The sequence below is a fragment of the Catharus ustulatus genome, chromosome 3, assembly GCF_009819885.2.
Source record: "Catharus ustulatus isolate bCatUst1 chromosome 3, bCatUst1.pri.v2, whole genome shotgun sequence".
NCBI lineage: Eukaryota > Metazoa > Chordata > Aves > Passeriformes > Turdidae > Catharus > Catharus ustulatus.
In genome coordinates this window covers 922,296-937,115 of record NC_046223.1, presented here as the reverse complement: position 1 = coordinate 937,115, position 14,820 = coordinate 922,296, and the positions used below count along the sequence as shown (strand labels likewise).

Below are 14,820 nucleotides of genomic sequence, written 5' to 3'. Positions count from 1 at the left end.
CCCAAGAGCAGCAGGTGGTCACAGGGCTATGCAGGAATTGTCACAGGGCTTTGTCTGGCTTTTATTTTTCCCCATTTAGGGCTTTTTCCCCGCATCACAGGGCACTGGGAGCACACATCCTACTAATCTGTGTCCTGGGAATTCTGGTCCCTACCTCAGCCCTCCCTGCTTTGCTCTGACAAATGAAGACACGGACAAATTTGCCTGCAGGTATCCATGCCAAGATGAGGTGAAAAGAAGTTCTGAGTCAGCAAAATTAAGGCCATGTTGGAAGCTCTGCAGGAATTACAGCTTGGATTTGTCTGCTCCTCGGGCAGATTTTCTTTCATCAAGACTAGCACAGCTCCCTCTCCTTCCTCCCACTTGGACCTGCTACCAGATTAATCAAGGATGGTTTATGAGCAAGCTGAGGACAAGGGATCTGCAATTCAGCCCTCCTGAGCACAGCCAGCCATAAGTCTGAACAATTTCTTTTTCTTTCCCTTGCAGAGCAACGCTCTGCATTCTTCTTGACATAACTTTCAACTTTGCTCACCTTTCCTATGAAAAATGAGCACTGAAGGTCCCTTAAGATATTCCAGATATTTTTACTTTCATATCCCCCGTAAGTTATCTGAGAAAACCCAAGGCACAGCTGCAACAACCTGGGCTGCAACAACAGGCTGGCAGGTTCATGAGGACACTGTGATTTGAAAATGGAAAGAACTGAATAAAACTGAAGGAGACAAAAGATGTGGGGATGCCAGACAGAAAGGTGAAGGTGATACCTGGCAGGAAGCACCAGGATCAGTGCCATCACATCCATGGAAATGCACAATCTGCACACCTGGACTACCCAGAGCTGACACCACCCACCCATCCTCATCCATAACTCAAATGTAACAGAGGACAAACAAAATTAACTTATTTGGGAGGCCTGGTAACCTCTGTTATCTCCTGTGAGCAGGAAACAATGCCAGTGTGCAGAATTTAATCCCTCCAGGATGTTAGTGAATTAAAATAATGCACTTAACAGCAGTGTGGTGTGAGAAGTGCGTCAACATCTCTGCATGCAAAGTGGTTAATAGGACTCAGGTAAAGCCTTAAGGGGGGCACTGGTGGCCTGCAGGACAGCACAGCACACATGGACACCTCACCACATCAGCACTGCCTCCCAGAGAAGGTGCTCAGTTCTCCCTGGACTGCTAAAGCAAGGGGAATTAACTCATTTGCGTGCAGATCTGCTGCCACTGGTGTGACAACAGGCGCGAGTGCCACACCTGGGGGACCTGACACAAATCTAAGCCCAGCAATCCTGGCTCCACTTACAGCAACAGGTGACCTGGGGACAAAGGAAACATCAGTGGCTAACTGAGACCCTGAGCAACAGCCAGAGGCCACTGCAAACCAAAGTGAGTCCTGGTGTGTGCCCAGCCATGCCATGCCCGCTCCACAGCATGTCTGGGTTTTTTCTGGGCTTTTCACCTGTGAGGGAAATTTGTGCCCTGCTGGGTTTCCAAGATCTGGGCTGTGCCAGCAGAGGTAGGAGAACACACACACTTCCCTTTCTTGGAGCACCTCCTGAAGGAGGGAAGAGCTCCAGGGACAGCTGTCAGGGCACAGAGGGGGAGCTGCCATCCCAAAGTGATTCCAGACACAGCGACGACAAGGAGATTTATCCAGCTCTGCCCTCACTGCCAGCCTTCTGTCCCCTCAGCCCAAATGGCATTCTTGCTGGGGGAAATCCAGGACAAGGCTATGGATAATGCTGCCAGAGACAAAAAGCATTCTGGTTTGCCCTGTGGGATCCACCTGCTCCAGGATTCTCTCCCAAGAAGACTCCAGCTGTGAGGGATGATCATCAGAGGGGTTTCCAGCTGAACACAACTGGTTGAACCCAACTTAAGCTGATAAATGCTGGGTTTATTTATCCTTTTCCTCCCTGCAGAAAGGGAAAAAGGATCTCCTTTCCCTTGCAACTTCTAAGGAAAAGAGAGCAGTCCTGCCATCACTCACCTGGACCAACAGGATTATATTGTCAAATTAGGTTTTCCTTCACCCTTATTTTTTGGCTAAACAGTGTTTGCTGAAAGCCTTCCTGGGCTTCATTTCCATGATAAAAGGTGGGCATTGTTTGGTTCCTTCCTTGCCTCATAATATCATTAAGATGACTTTCAAGCCACGTGATAAATCCATTTTTTCCCCCCATTAAATCTACAACAGTCACTTCTGTTTGCTCGTCCTTTATTTCACCCCAGAGGAAATTCTCTTTCCCAATACATCCTTTGTTGACGGCAAATGGAAGGAAATTATTTTGCTGAAATGGTATTTTGTTATTAAATTTTGCATTAGTTCATGCACAAGAGCATTGGAAGGGGGAGAAAAATAAACACCTGCCTTTCAACTGGTGCATTCCTGAAACGTGTAGGCTGAGGATATCAGCACTTGGAGCACACACCCCAGCTTGCCAAGCCCTTGATCTTCCCACTGAGTTCAGCCCTCGGGATGCTCCCACCCTTGTAAGTGGCCTCCCAAGGGTAATTAGTGGCCTGCTGCAATTTGCAGTGCTCCTGCCACAGGCAGGAGGGCTGTACCCACAGCCCTGAGAGAGAGGCAGGTCTGCCCCACAGCCTCTGCCAGCTGCTCCCCAAATCCCTGTCTGGCAGCCTTTGGGACTGGAATCTTGCTCTGATGAAACACTCCCAATGCAGTTTTGAACTTAAATCCTGATTTTTCTTCTCGCTTTGCTTCCACTCTTATTTTCTCCATTTCCTTTTGGCTACTCCTCACTTTCTTTTGATCCACTTCCTGCTCGTTTCTCTCTTCCCCCACTTGTCCTCTGTGTTCAACAACAGCAGAGGAAGAAGAAGAAGAAGAAACAGGGGTGAAGAAGCCTCAGCTCAACTCCCACACAGCCCCAGCCTCGGGACTGAGCCTTTGACTCGTTCAATATTCAACCCCTCAGCTGAGAATAAGGAAAGGATTTCTCTGCTCCCAGCTATTTTTAACACTGCAGAGAAGGTTTAATATTTGAATATCAGAATTGTAATAGCATTTGCAAGAGGAATGGCCTATTTTTAGCAAAGCACTGGCTTTATGGATGCCTCACAATCACAGCACTGTAACAGGGAGAGGCTGTGGCACAGCTCTTGTGCTGCCCATGCCATTTTGAATTCTGCATGGAAACAGAGCTGGGGAGACTCATCATAGTCTGCAACAGAAACCACCATGCACAAAGCACAAAATTACTGATTATGAAAGCTTTCCAGCATCCAGCTGCTAAACACAGCCAGGTGTCACAGCTAAAACCAGGGCTGGGAGGTCAGCACACACACACACACACCATCCTTTCTTCCTTTCTTCCCCATCCCTCAGCAGCCCATGAAATTAAAAGCCATTAAAAAAACCCTACATCCCAAAGTCCCAGCTAAAATTAACCATAGGCTTGTATAAAAATTCCCTCAGCTGCATTTCTTGTGGCCTTTGCCGGGTTTCTGTTTGCTGCAACACTCAAATTACAAAGCCTCCTCCCCCTTGTTGTTGACACCACAAGACAGCCCCTGGCCTTCCTTCTAAACCCAGCAGCTTGGGAACAAGCCCGTGAATTTGGGGTGTTTGCATTCCCCCACCACAACATGCAGCTTTTAAACAACACACTTCCTAGCACAAAGCTAATCCCATTCCAATCCCATGGAGGATGCCCTGGCTCCCACCTGCCAACATCAGGAACAGGTAGAGCAAAATAACTCCATGCCAACAGAGCCAGGAAAATTCCTCATTGTCCCTGAGGAGACCTGGGCTCTCTAGCAACAAATCTAGGAAAATGTGCCAAGTGCTAGCCACCAAACTCAGGGGCACATCATTTCCCCAAACATGTCACTCCTGGGAATTGCCTCATCAGCCCCTGCAGGAGAAACTCAAACCCCAGGCAAGGCTGACACGGTCATTCCACTGACAGGGGAGCTGTTAACAGTGCTATTATTATTATTATTATTATTATCATTATCATTACTATTATTATTACTACTACTATTATTATCTGCAGTTAATTTGGAGCCTCCCATCACAACACCCTGATTCCCAAACCACCACCCCAGGGAACAGGGAGCTCTCTGTGGCAAGTCACATCCAAGGCTTCTCTAAGGAGTAGCAAAGGGTTCTCCAAGTGATTCCTGGGGAACAGATCCCTGAGGTGCAATGTTCAAGGAGCACAAAACCCACGAGCACACAGAGGCAGAAACCAGCATCCATCCAGCCTCTGATTCCTGACACTCTCTGAGGTCCAACCATTAACCCAACAAGGCCACCACTGACCATGTCCCCAAGTGCCACATCCACACAGCTTTTAAATCCTTCCAGGGCTGGACAACCCTTTCCATGGAGAAGGTTTCCCTAATATCCAAACTAAACCTCTCCTGCAGAGACAAATGCAGGCAGCAGGTGAAGGGATGTCAGTCAAAACCAGAATGGGAAGATTTCTAAAAGGAACAAAGATTTATTGCTCTTGTTGACAGCCCAAATGGGAAATCATCTTAAATTTTAACTTAATCAAGGAAGGAAATTACGTACCAAACATTTCAGTCTGTTACTGTACACTGAGACCAACCCAGAGAAAGAGGAATGGAGTGGTATATTCCAATTATTACACAGGTAATTTCAGCTTTGTGCTTGAGGAAAACAACATTATCATTTGGAACACTGAGACAAGAGACTTGGTCATTTACAAGGCACAAAGCAAATTCAAAACCTGCTTTGTTGCTCTGGTAATATTTGCATAATAGTTATTTATATGTATGATGGGTGTGAGCACAGTTTCAGGACAGTTACCCAAGGTGAGTTGCCCAGCTCTTTAATCCTCTAATAACATGCTTGGGATGCAGTTTGGGAATTCATTCCCCTCTGATGGAGCAGCTGTGACCGTTTCTCAATGCTCATCCCCACCAAATTGCACCGTTTGATCAATCCACAAAGCAGAGCACTAAAAATGCATACCAGGATATTTCTGTTCCTTGTTTGATGTACCTGCATGCCCTCCAAGCTCTCCTTTAGACATGAAGGCCAGCCAGGGGCTGCATTTACCCCAAAATACACCAATTGCAGCGGTAAGTCTGCTACGGGTGCCGAGCTAATCGAGTTGGCTGGAAATTAATGTCAGGCTCTTCCACAGCTCCCTGGATTCCTTCTGCAGCTCATGACAAGCAGGAGTTAAAACTGCAAACAGCTGTCCTCCTGTTTGAGGCTCTCTGGAATGACATGGATGCTCTGCTCAGAAAAGTGCCCTAAAGGTGACGTGGGGGCTCACGCCCCGTGCCAGGAATCCCAGGAACTTTGGGACTCTCTGAACTCTGCAGCAGCTCTGCTGTGCCACTGCAACCCCAAGTGGTTCATGTTATTTTCTGCTGGTCAGCAGCAGCTGTAGAAACATCCCTGAGTGCTCTGCCTCGCCCTGGAATGTCCATGTGCTCCTCACCTGTCAGCCCTGCTGCAGCCAACACATCGTTTGTCTTTGCTGGGCTTCTTCCCCACTCCTGCAGAGGAAGATCCCACAAAGCCTCCAGAGTTCTGGTTTGCCTCAGTGAATACCCAAGCAGGCATCTCCAGATCCAGCTGATCTTGGCAGCAGCATAATCTCACTCAGGATTTACTACCTGATTAGGATTACTCAGACTAAAAACACAGCTACATAAGAGCTGTGTGCTCCCTGTCACCTGTCCACGGAGAGGGATCACCATCCCTGACTGACATTTGGGGATCCTGTCACTTTTTTTACAATCTTTACACTTCTAAAATGGCTCTGAAACACAAGAAAATTATCTCAGATATAGGTGGGGCTCAGTGATCTCAAAGATCTTTTCCAGCCTAGTTGATTCTGTGACTCTGAGATGTTGTTGTGCGTATTTCTCCATGAAGAGGATTTAAAACCTCAAGTCCCAGACTGTGATGATGTAAATGGACACAACATCCCATGCTGGGATGTAGTTGTGTAACTTGGCACAAGTGGGGATTCAGATACTTCACTTTCAAGCTTCACAGAGCAAGAAGAATCACAGTACTGCAATGAAAATGAGCATGGAAGGTCCCTTCTTTTTTTTTTCTTTTTTTTTTAACTAAACAGTGAAGAAGCAGTTTGGAGTCGCATTGCTAAGCTGGCAGATAGTACAGACCATTACTGCACCATGGGGACTTGTCTGGGGAAAATATCTTTACTTCTCTGTGGTATATATTTAATGCAAAGTCACCTTATTCTTGTTTGTCTAGCATACAATGAGAATAGATCTCTAAAAATAACCTTCTTCCCCCCTCTTCCAGCTCCTCACGGCAGTTTCACTTATTATTAGCCATTATTCACATCTCTTACATAAACTGCAATTTCTGGAAAATTTTATGAACACAAAACCTGAAAGTGAGCAAGACAGAAGGCAGAGCTCAGTGAAACTCCATTGGATTGCAGTTTTTTACCTCTCCTTCCCTTTTACCTGGGTTTGATGTCACCATGTCCCTCCTTGGAGCAGCAACAAAGCTCCTTTACACACCCGGGCAGCTGCAAAGCTGGATCAGCGGGGCACCTGGGGTCAGGGAATCCCCCCGGGGGGCACAGGGTGGGGCTGCTGTGCCAATCCTCCTCCCCAGGAGCTCAGGGCACAGCTCAGTGCCCCAGCTCTCCCTTCCCGAGGCACTGTGGCGGGGTAAGGATGAGCCTGGCAGTGTGGCTCAGTGAGTGCCCTTTCCATGGAGAGCCTTGGTGGCACTGGGGACACGACACAATCCCTGGGGCCAGGGGTGTCTGTCCTGGTCCAGGCTTGCTGGGAGCCCCATCTTGTCACAGCCCTGACACCAGGCTGGCAGTGCACAGCACAAGCTGAGGGATATTTTCCACAAACGACCTCTAATCCATTTGCCTTTCCAAGAGCGCCGCGTCCTCAAATCTGCAGGCCCCGAAAGGTCACGACTTGGAGCGCTCCAGACTTTGTGTTCTCAATCTTATGACTCCCTGACAATCCCACTTTTCCTCTCCCTCCCTCAGAGCTCCTCGTGCAGGTCCCTGCAGCAGTGCAAGCACACATCCAGGGAATGGCTAGTGGGGTTTGTGCTTTCCTGGGTGGCCCGAGCAGCCACCTGCTGACTCAGGATCTCCCAACCTTGCTCCCCACGCGGCCGCCCCCGCACTTTCCTCACACTATCCCATTTAGCAGCCAACTCATCCTCTTTCCCTAAGAAACTAACCCCAGGTTTCAAGTTTAACTGGCTTATGCTAACCACTAAAGCTGCACAATCAGATTCTTCCCCCGACAAATTTGACGCGGGGCCGAGAAATCAAATTTGCTTCTTTTTCCCCTCAAACAAAACCATCTACGGTCTGCAGTGGTAAGCCACTGCTCATTTGAATATCCAAACACTGGCAGTTTGCATCCAGGAGCTGGTGCCAAAAGCCTGTCACCCACAGCCAGCCCAGGCACGTCTGAGGCTGCTGCTGGATTGATTCATCTCTGCCTTGATACTTCCAGACTGTTCAGGACAAAGTTGAAGAGGCTCCTACTGACCTACACTGAGGTAAAACCCATTTCATTTCTCATTCAGGTGATGATGAGGATGGTACAAATGGCTTTTCCTGTGCTGGGACTCGTGTGGTTTCACCACAGCTTTTTCCCCCTTACCTACAGCCAAAGACTTTGCTCCCAAAATGTAAATGGAATATATCAGCAGAAAAACCCGCCTGAACCCTCAGTCAATACTCCATTTTTAGGCAAGAATTTGTGCGAAAATGAGGTAAGTGATAACTTTGCAGATCTCCTGTTATCCACGGTGCTATTTTAGGGAGAGTGTGACTGCACTGGGCTTGTCGCAGTCCTGCTTCCAATCTCCTGGCAGGTCCCCAGCACATTCCAGGATTTAACGCACAAGGCTGTTGGGATGCAGTCCCACTTATCTCCCAGACACATTGACTAAGACTTTCCCACATAAACTGACCCACCCTTCAGGAGCAAGAGGTCACTCAGTACAATCAGCCTTCAAATGAGGAAAACAATCAGGAAAAGCTTCTCTGATGCCAAAAACACCAACAGAATAAAGCACAACAGGCTCCAGTGTTTGTTTCGTGAAAACTTGAAAACTACAAGGCAGATTCTTCAACTTGTGGTAATCAGTGTAGCCCCACCAAAGTCAGCCAGGTTTCTTTCAGGCTCAGCCTCCTAAAAGCATCCAAAATTGCTGTAACGATGCATTACTCAAAAAAAAAAAAAAGGTTAAAAATAAAAAGGTAAAAATTAATCCATTCATCTTTTACTATGATGAAATTGTAGAGAGTTATTCATGGCATTATGCCCCAAAGAAGGTCACAATATTTTACATTGCAAAACTAACCAGGTTATCTTCATCCCAGATGGATCCTACATGACAAAGAATTCCTGTTAACTCAAGGAGAACTCTCCTGATCTCTTTGCTGCATGTCCCAGGCTCTGGCAAAGGGTGATCTACTGGATCATCCTCCTGTCTCAAACACCCAGAATTCTATCAGGCAGATCCAGGCCCAAAGCCCCTTTCAGAAGTTAACCCCAATGCATTCCAGTGTTGCTGTAAATGTGTGTGCCACTGGCACCCCTAAGCCATGAGCCATCCACCTCATCCGCAGGGACCAGCGCAGATCACCCTGAAACATTTTCATTAAATATTTGTTTACTAAGAGAAAAGTCAGTAAAGCCCTTGGCAAGAAAAATCTCACCATTGGTTTAGTTACTGACAAAAGCCAACACCTGGAATGCCCAAACCCAAAACCTGTGGGTGTTCAAATAAATGTATCTGAGTTAAATTAGTTTATATACAGCAGGCAGCACCTTTTCCCTTCCAAGCCAAAAAACCAGAGGAGCTACTTGCTATAATTAGCTGGAGCACTTGTGGTGTCTAGGCACTAAGCAAAATTGATTTCATGAGTGGGAAAAAGCAGCTTTTGGTCCTGGTGCACAACCCCAGAGTGATCAGCTCCACTGTACCCCAGGCTCTGCCAGAGCTCACCAGGCACTGCTTCCCTGCCCTTCCAAACACAAGGCTCCCTTTTATCACGAAAGAACCGAAAGCAGATACCCATGTCATTCTGCAATAAATCAATCCATAGAGCAACAGGATTAACTCAGAACAAAAGCCAGGAACTTACAAAACCAAAAGCTGGAGATCTGGATTACTGCTGGATGGCAGGAACTCCTCAGAGAAGACCTCAACCACGTTCTCGGGACTGAATCCCACAGCAAAAACTAAAGACTTCCCAATGATGCCTGTAGGTCTGCCTTGGGAAAAATGTCTGCCTGGGATAAACTGGGTAATCAGTATAACCTTAAAATGTCAGGCCAGGCTTGGAGAGGAACCTCTGCGTCACCTCGGAGCACCTCCCACCCAGGCCTGGCCACTGAGAGAAGGGGGAAAATGGAAAATCCAACTGCACAGTTTCGGGGTGGGGCACGATCCTCCCTGATCTCTGCAGGCACCGCTGCAGCCCTGGCCAGGAGATTTTAGCACAGGCATGACCTCAATGCGATGCTGCTTTCCAAAACCTCGAGGCAAGCTGAAAAAACAAAAGGCAGAACTGAAGGTGTCCGAGTCCCCACAGGCAGAGGGCAGGAAGGACAGCAGCCACTCCAGCACTTCCCACAGGGACACTGAACACATGAAGCACGAATGCTTTGTTCATTAAGCTCAAAACCTCAAACCCATTAGCCCCGTGCCAGTGGGGCTCACGTGGGCTGGGTGGCTCCAGGTCTGCATCTCCTCCTCTCTGCTCACATCCTAAATCTGGGGCTGCAGCTACACCTCTTCCCAGACCCACACCTCATGCAGCTGCCCATGCCAGGGATCATTCCACGTTGGACTGAGACACGATTGCCGAAACCAAACCCAGCGGTCACACCAATCAAACTGAGCTGTCAGTCAATCCCTATTCCTGTCTTAAAAATTAAACACTAACACTTCATTTTTCATGGCAAACCCACAGCATCTGTGTTCCCTGGTCTCACAGAGAAGGAGAAATTGTTTCTCTGGTGCACACATGAACAAAAGCCGAGATGAAATCCAGGAACATCATTCCTGAACGTGTTTCACAGATCACAGGCAAATTGTTCAGCAGGTCTGGCTATTTGTCCCAAAATAGGGAAGATCCTATGTTTGGAATCCCAGTAAACAGAAAAAAGGCTAAATCTGGAACATTTACCTGTGAACAGTTTGGTGGCAGAGTATTTTTAGCTCTCAGGACAGAGTGTTAATGGCACACCTCTCCTGTTCCAAGGGCACAGCTATGACCAGCGAGGCTATTCCCAGTATCCAACAGGTGTGGGTCAGCATCTGCTGCCACAAGGGCTGCTCATGCAGTGCCTCTTCTGTCCAGTCCCCAGTGCCCTCCTGACACGAGGGGGCTGCTGAACAAACCAAACCAGCTCACCGTTCCTGTTTAAAGTTCTAGCACTCAGCACGTTGTGCAGTAAAAGTGGCAGCACAGCAGAGTGAATGTGTTTCTCTGGTGGCAGCAGTGACACACCAAAGGGGTTTCTGGTAGGCTAAAACACAGGCAGCTTCAAAACAAATGCAAGTTTGTGCAATGTAATAGGAGATTAAATACATTAAACAGTCAAATAATGTATTAAGAGAGTAGCAGAAAAGTGAAAAGACATGATAAATTAAGAACATCCTCAAATTATCACCATTCAACAAGGAAAAACCTCTCAGAGAAGATGATGAGGAAAATGTTAACAGTGATGAAAAACAATAGCTCAACATAATCCTCAACCTTAATCTGTCCTTGGGCATAGGGAGATGTACCCAACCCCTGAGTACAACCTTTATACACTGGTGCATTCCTTCTGATAATCACATACATTTCACTGCAAGCAGAAATTACACTTCTAGACACAGCCCCCCCAGCCATAAAACCTGTTATGAACTCAACCCTCACCTAACAATACACATCAAAGCTTTTTCTGTGTAAAACTGGCCTTTTTTAATGAGGAGTGGACAGTAAAAAATGTGTCTGGGATTAGCAACACATGAAAAATAAATGAAATTGGGCAAAACAGAAAAAAAACCCCTGTCTGTTTAAATATATATGGAATTGATCTGTGTCACTCTGATGAAGCTGTTGAATAAACTGGAGTTACTGGGAATAAGAAGAATTTTTCTCATGTCTTTCTTCTTTTAAAAAACCCATGTAATCTCTTCTGAAACCCTTTTTTCATTAGAGGAAAAGCCTCCAAAAGGTGCAGCTGTAACTGCTACAACGCTGTATCCATGTTCATTAGAAAAACAAATTCACAACAGATCATTTTAAGAGTATTAATAAAAGGCTGACAAACGAAAACCACATGTGGGTGGGGGGAGAAGAACCCAGCAGTGGGGGAAGCAGGATCCAAAGCAGGACATGGATCTCACTCCCCTCGGTGTGGAGCTGCAGCTCCAACACTTGCCTCTCCACACAAGTGGTGTCTGCTCAGAACAGCCCAACACGAGATGGTTTAAGGCAAGAGAAGGCAACTGGATTTTCACATGTCACACCTCCAGGCCAGATTCCTGCTGGTTTCACTCGGCAAAGCTGCCAGGAGCCTCGGCAGGTAAGGGTCTGACGTGCTGGCCATCTCCCATCAGCTGGGAATGGCAGGAGCTGCATGCCAGGAAAGCCCTTCTGGCTCCCACCATGGAGCATGGGCCTGCTCTCATCAGGAGCTTCCAGGCACCCCAGCAAAGAGCCTGCACTGCTGCCCTGCACAAGCTCAGCCAGAGGGATGCCAGGGGAGCTGGTGGCTGCTCGCCCTGAGGTCAGCTCACCTGTCCGGCCCCTGAGGCTCCAGCACTTCCAGAGGTATTCCTAGAGCCCAGGGAAAGGGCAATCAGGAAGCCTGTGGCCACAGACACCAGCCTGGGCAGGATTTAGCAGCTGACTCATGGCTAAGGGGCAATGATAAACCATTGTACTGCTCGTTCACTTGTGCCCAGATCAGATGACTAAGGAATTTAGGTGCGTAGAGCAATTAACAGCTAGATAACTTTTGCAGTCTGACCCTTAAACGTCTGCACAAACAGACTTTCTCCTCCGTGTTCCACGAGAGATGTCCACGCACTCCTTGCTAACGAAACACAATAATTTTGCAGGCGGTCCAGCTGCAAATATCACATCCCGTAACTGACCCACATGAAAAATAAATCCTTAGTCAGGTGACGTCATGCAAACGAGCAATCCAGGCCCATCCAATAAAGGGGCTTTAGCTGGTTCCATTTTACAGATGATGAAGGAAAAAAAGAAAACATCTTCCATAAAATGGTTTGTACTCCTGCTCCCCAGGGGCTCCCGGAGCAGCACACAGCGGTATCAGGTCTCCACATATGCAGCAAGGGGGTTTTGCCCCTCTCTGCCCCACTCCTGTGTGCAGGCAGGGTTCAGGGGCACACAGCAATTCCAAAGGCTGCAGGATCCGTGCCACCACGGAGATGAAACAGCATCTCTAACGCTTTTTGCCACATGGCTGCTGCAAGCTCCTATTTTATCCCAAAATGCTGCATCCTGCTTTAGTGAGTGTCATTTGCTGCACCTAACCTGCATTAGAGAAAAACCCGAAGCGGGTTCTGTTCCAGAACCCGACCTCCAGATTCCACGCTCATAATTCCACGCCTATGCTCCTGCATGAAGTAACAGAATATTCCCTATTTTCTCGCCTCTTCAGCACTAGTTGTGACACATGAGCCAGCCCCTCGTCCCTCCTCACAGCCCCACAACCACTGCTAAGTCATGGAGCCATCGCTACAGCCATTTCTGTTCTCCCCAGAAACACGGAGGGAAAAAAACCCAAAACGTTAAAGGACAAGAACAATCCTTTAAAAATCCCATCCCGCTGCCATCACCCACCTTCCCAGCCCTTTATCCCATTCCATTTTCACTCCTGTCTCTCTCTCTCCAGAGCCTTCTGAGCATATGCAAGTCCTTCCTCCAGCAGAGTTCTCCTGCAATGGCCTGAGGAGTCACAGCCTCCCCTGACATTTCCACACGGCTGCTATCTCTGGGAATAAATTCCTGTCCCTGCCCTGCCTCTCCGAGCCCGGCTCCGGGGAGCATTGTTCCCCAAGATGCCTGTCAGCCCCGTGCCGGGCTGCGGGAATTCCAGCCCTTTTCCCGAACTGTTCAATAGGCAGGTTTCATAATGCTGCTATCCTGTCAATAAAGGTCGAAGGATGAGCGAACGCTCCGGATCTTGACAGTTTGTGTTTATTCCCTCTCCCTGCAATCCCGATCTTGAACATTTAGCAATTATTACCCACGGACAATGCGGAGCAGCACAACGTAGAAACACCGACCACTACTCACCTTCAAACAAGAATGCAATCTCATTCACCATTAAGACATCAACATCACAAATTCAGTGCTCACTCTAGCCCTGTATCCTCACTCCACAAGGAAAAACATCAGCTGCTGAATGAAACGTCAGCCCCGGTGCATTAACGAGGGTTTTTCAGAGCTGCTGCAGTCTCACGGTCTCTAGCACAAGTCTGCCATATTTTTTTTGTTAAATCAGGCCTGTACCCACCTAAGCGCCAGAGCCAGCCCCGAGCCAGCCGAAGCGAGCCCACGCATCGTGCCGCTCACTGCGGGCACCGCGGCGGCGGGCGATGGCCGCGCCCGGACCGCAGCCCCGCACCCGGGCTGGGCTCGGCTCGGCTCGGCTCGGCTCAGCCCGGCTCAGCGCGGCGCTCCCGCACACAAAGCCCCGCAGCGGGCCCGGCTGACAGCGGCGCCGCGACCCCCGCGCCGCCCCCCGCGCCCCGCCCCGACCGAGAAAAATAAAGGAGGAATTACATGGGTCCAGCGAGGAATAGCGCAGGAGCAGCAGCCGAGCCGGGCTCTCCGCACCGCACCGCGCGGGGCGTGCGGCTGCGCGGCGGAGGCGGCACCGCGGGCGGGGAGGGAGGGCCGGGGAGGGAGGGAGGGAGGGAGGGAGGGAGCCGAAGGGGCGGTGGCCGCGGCCCCCGGGGACGGGCCGGGGCCGCCGCAGGGCAGGGTAGGGCAGGGCGGGGCTGCTCTGACAGCGCCCAGCCCGCTCCGCGCCCATCGGGGCTGCGGAAAGGCTGCGGAGCCGCCCGCGCCGCGCTGCGCACCGGGGAAGCGGGGCCGCCCCCATCCCTGCTCCCCGATCCCAAACCCCCGCTGGCGGCCCTACCTCGGCGCTGCCCGGGTGGCTCCGCGCTGTGCGGAGGGAGCGGCGGGTCCCGCAGCCCCGCTGCGTGAGCTCCGTGTGCCCCGCCCGGCGCGGAGCGGAGCGGGGCGGGGACAGCGCGGGAGGAGCCCCCGCCCCGCGCCCCTGCCCTGCGGCCGCCCTGCGGCGCGGGGGGCTCGGCTCGGCTCGGCTCGGCACCGCATCCTCACCTGCTGCTGCTCCTGCTGCTGCTCGGGCCTGCCCTGTGCTCACGCCAGGTCTTCCCCCTCCGCCGGCCCTCGCTCGCAGCCTCCCGCGGGTGTTATCCAGCCGCTCCCGGCTCCCCTTCCCTTCTCTTACATTTATTTGGTTATTGGGTCTCTCCAGCCTCCTTGCTCCTCCTCCTCTGACACCCTCTCCTATCGCAAAGACAATGTTGGCTCGCCCCCAGCATCCATTTCCTCTAGTGCTGCTCTGTCATTCCTAGTGGAAACCCCATCCCGGGTCTGACTTCCTCCACTGCAGTCATCCTCTCCTGCTGCTCCAGCCCTGCCACCTTCCCACGTAAACAGCCTCCTTTTGCCAGTGCAACCCAACCCCAGGAACTCGGCTCCGGCTGCCCTTGTGCCACACTTTCTCTTTCCCTCCTTTCCTGGGCAGGATTCTGCCTGTATTTCCAGAGAAA

The 14,820-nt window shown here is 50.0% G+C and overlaps 1 protein-coding gene across 3 annotated transcripts in view; it reads right to left on the bottom strand.

The window, feature by feature from the left end:
• Positions 1-14,497, bottom strand: part of SPTBN1 (spectrin beta, non-erythrocytic 1) — a 111,117-nt gene extending 96,620 nt beyond the window's left edge. The window contains exon 1 of one of the 3 annotated variants that reach the window (XM_033056310.2): positions 14,366-14,497. The gene's annotated coding sequence lies outside the window, so the exon portion shown is untranslated. Of the gene's footprint in view, positions 1-13,798; positions 13,886-14,159; positions 14,254-14,365 lie in introns of those variants that run through there. The other 2 variants (XM_033056309.2, XM_033056308.2) reach the window with 2 other exon arrangements.
• Between the last annotated feature and the right edge of the window lie 323 nt (positions 14,498-14,820).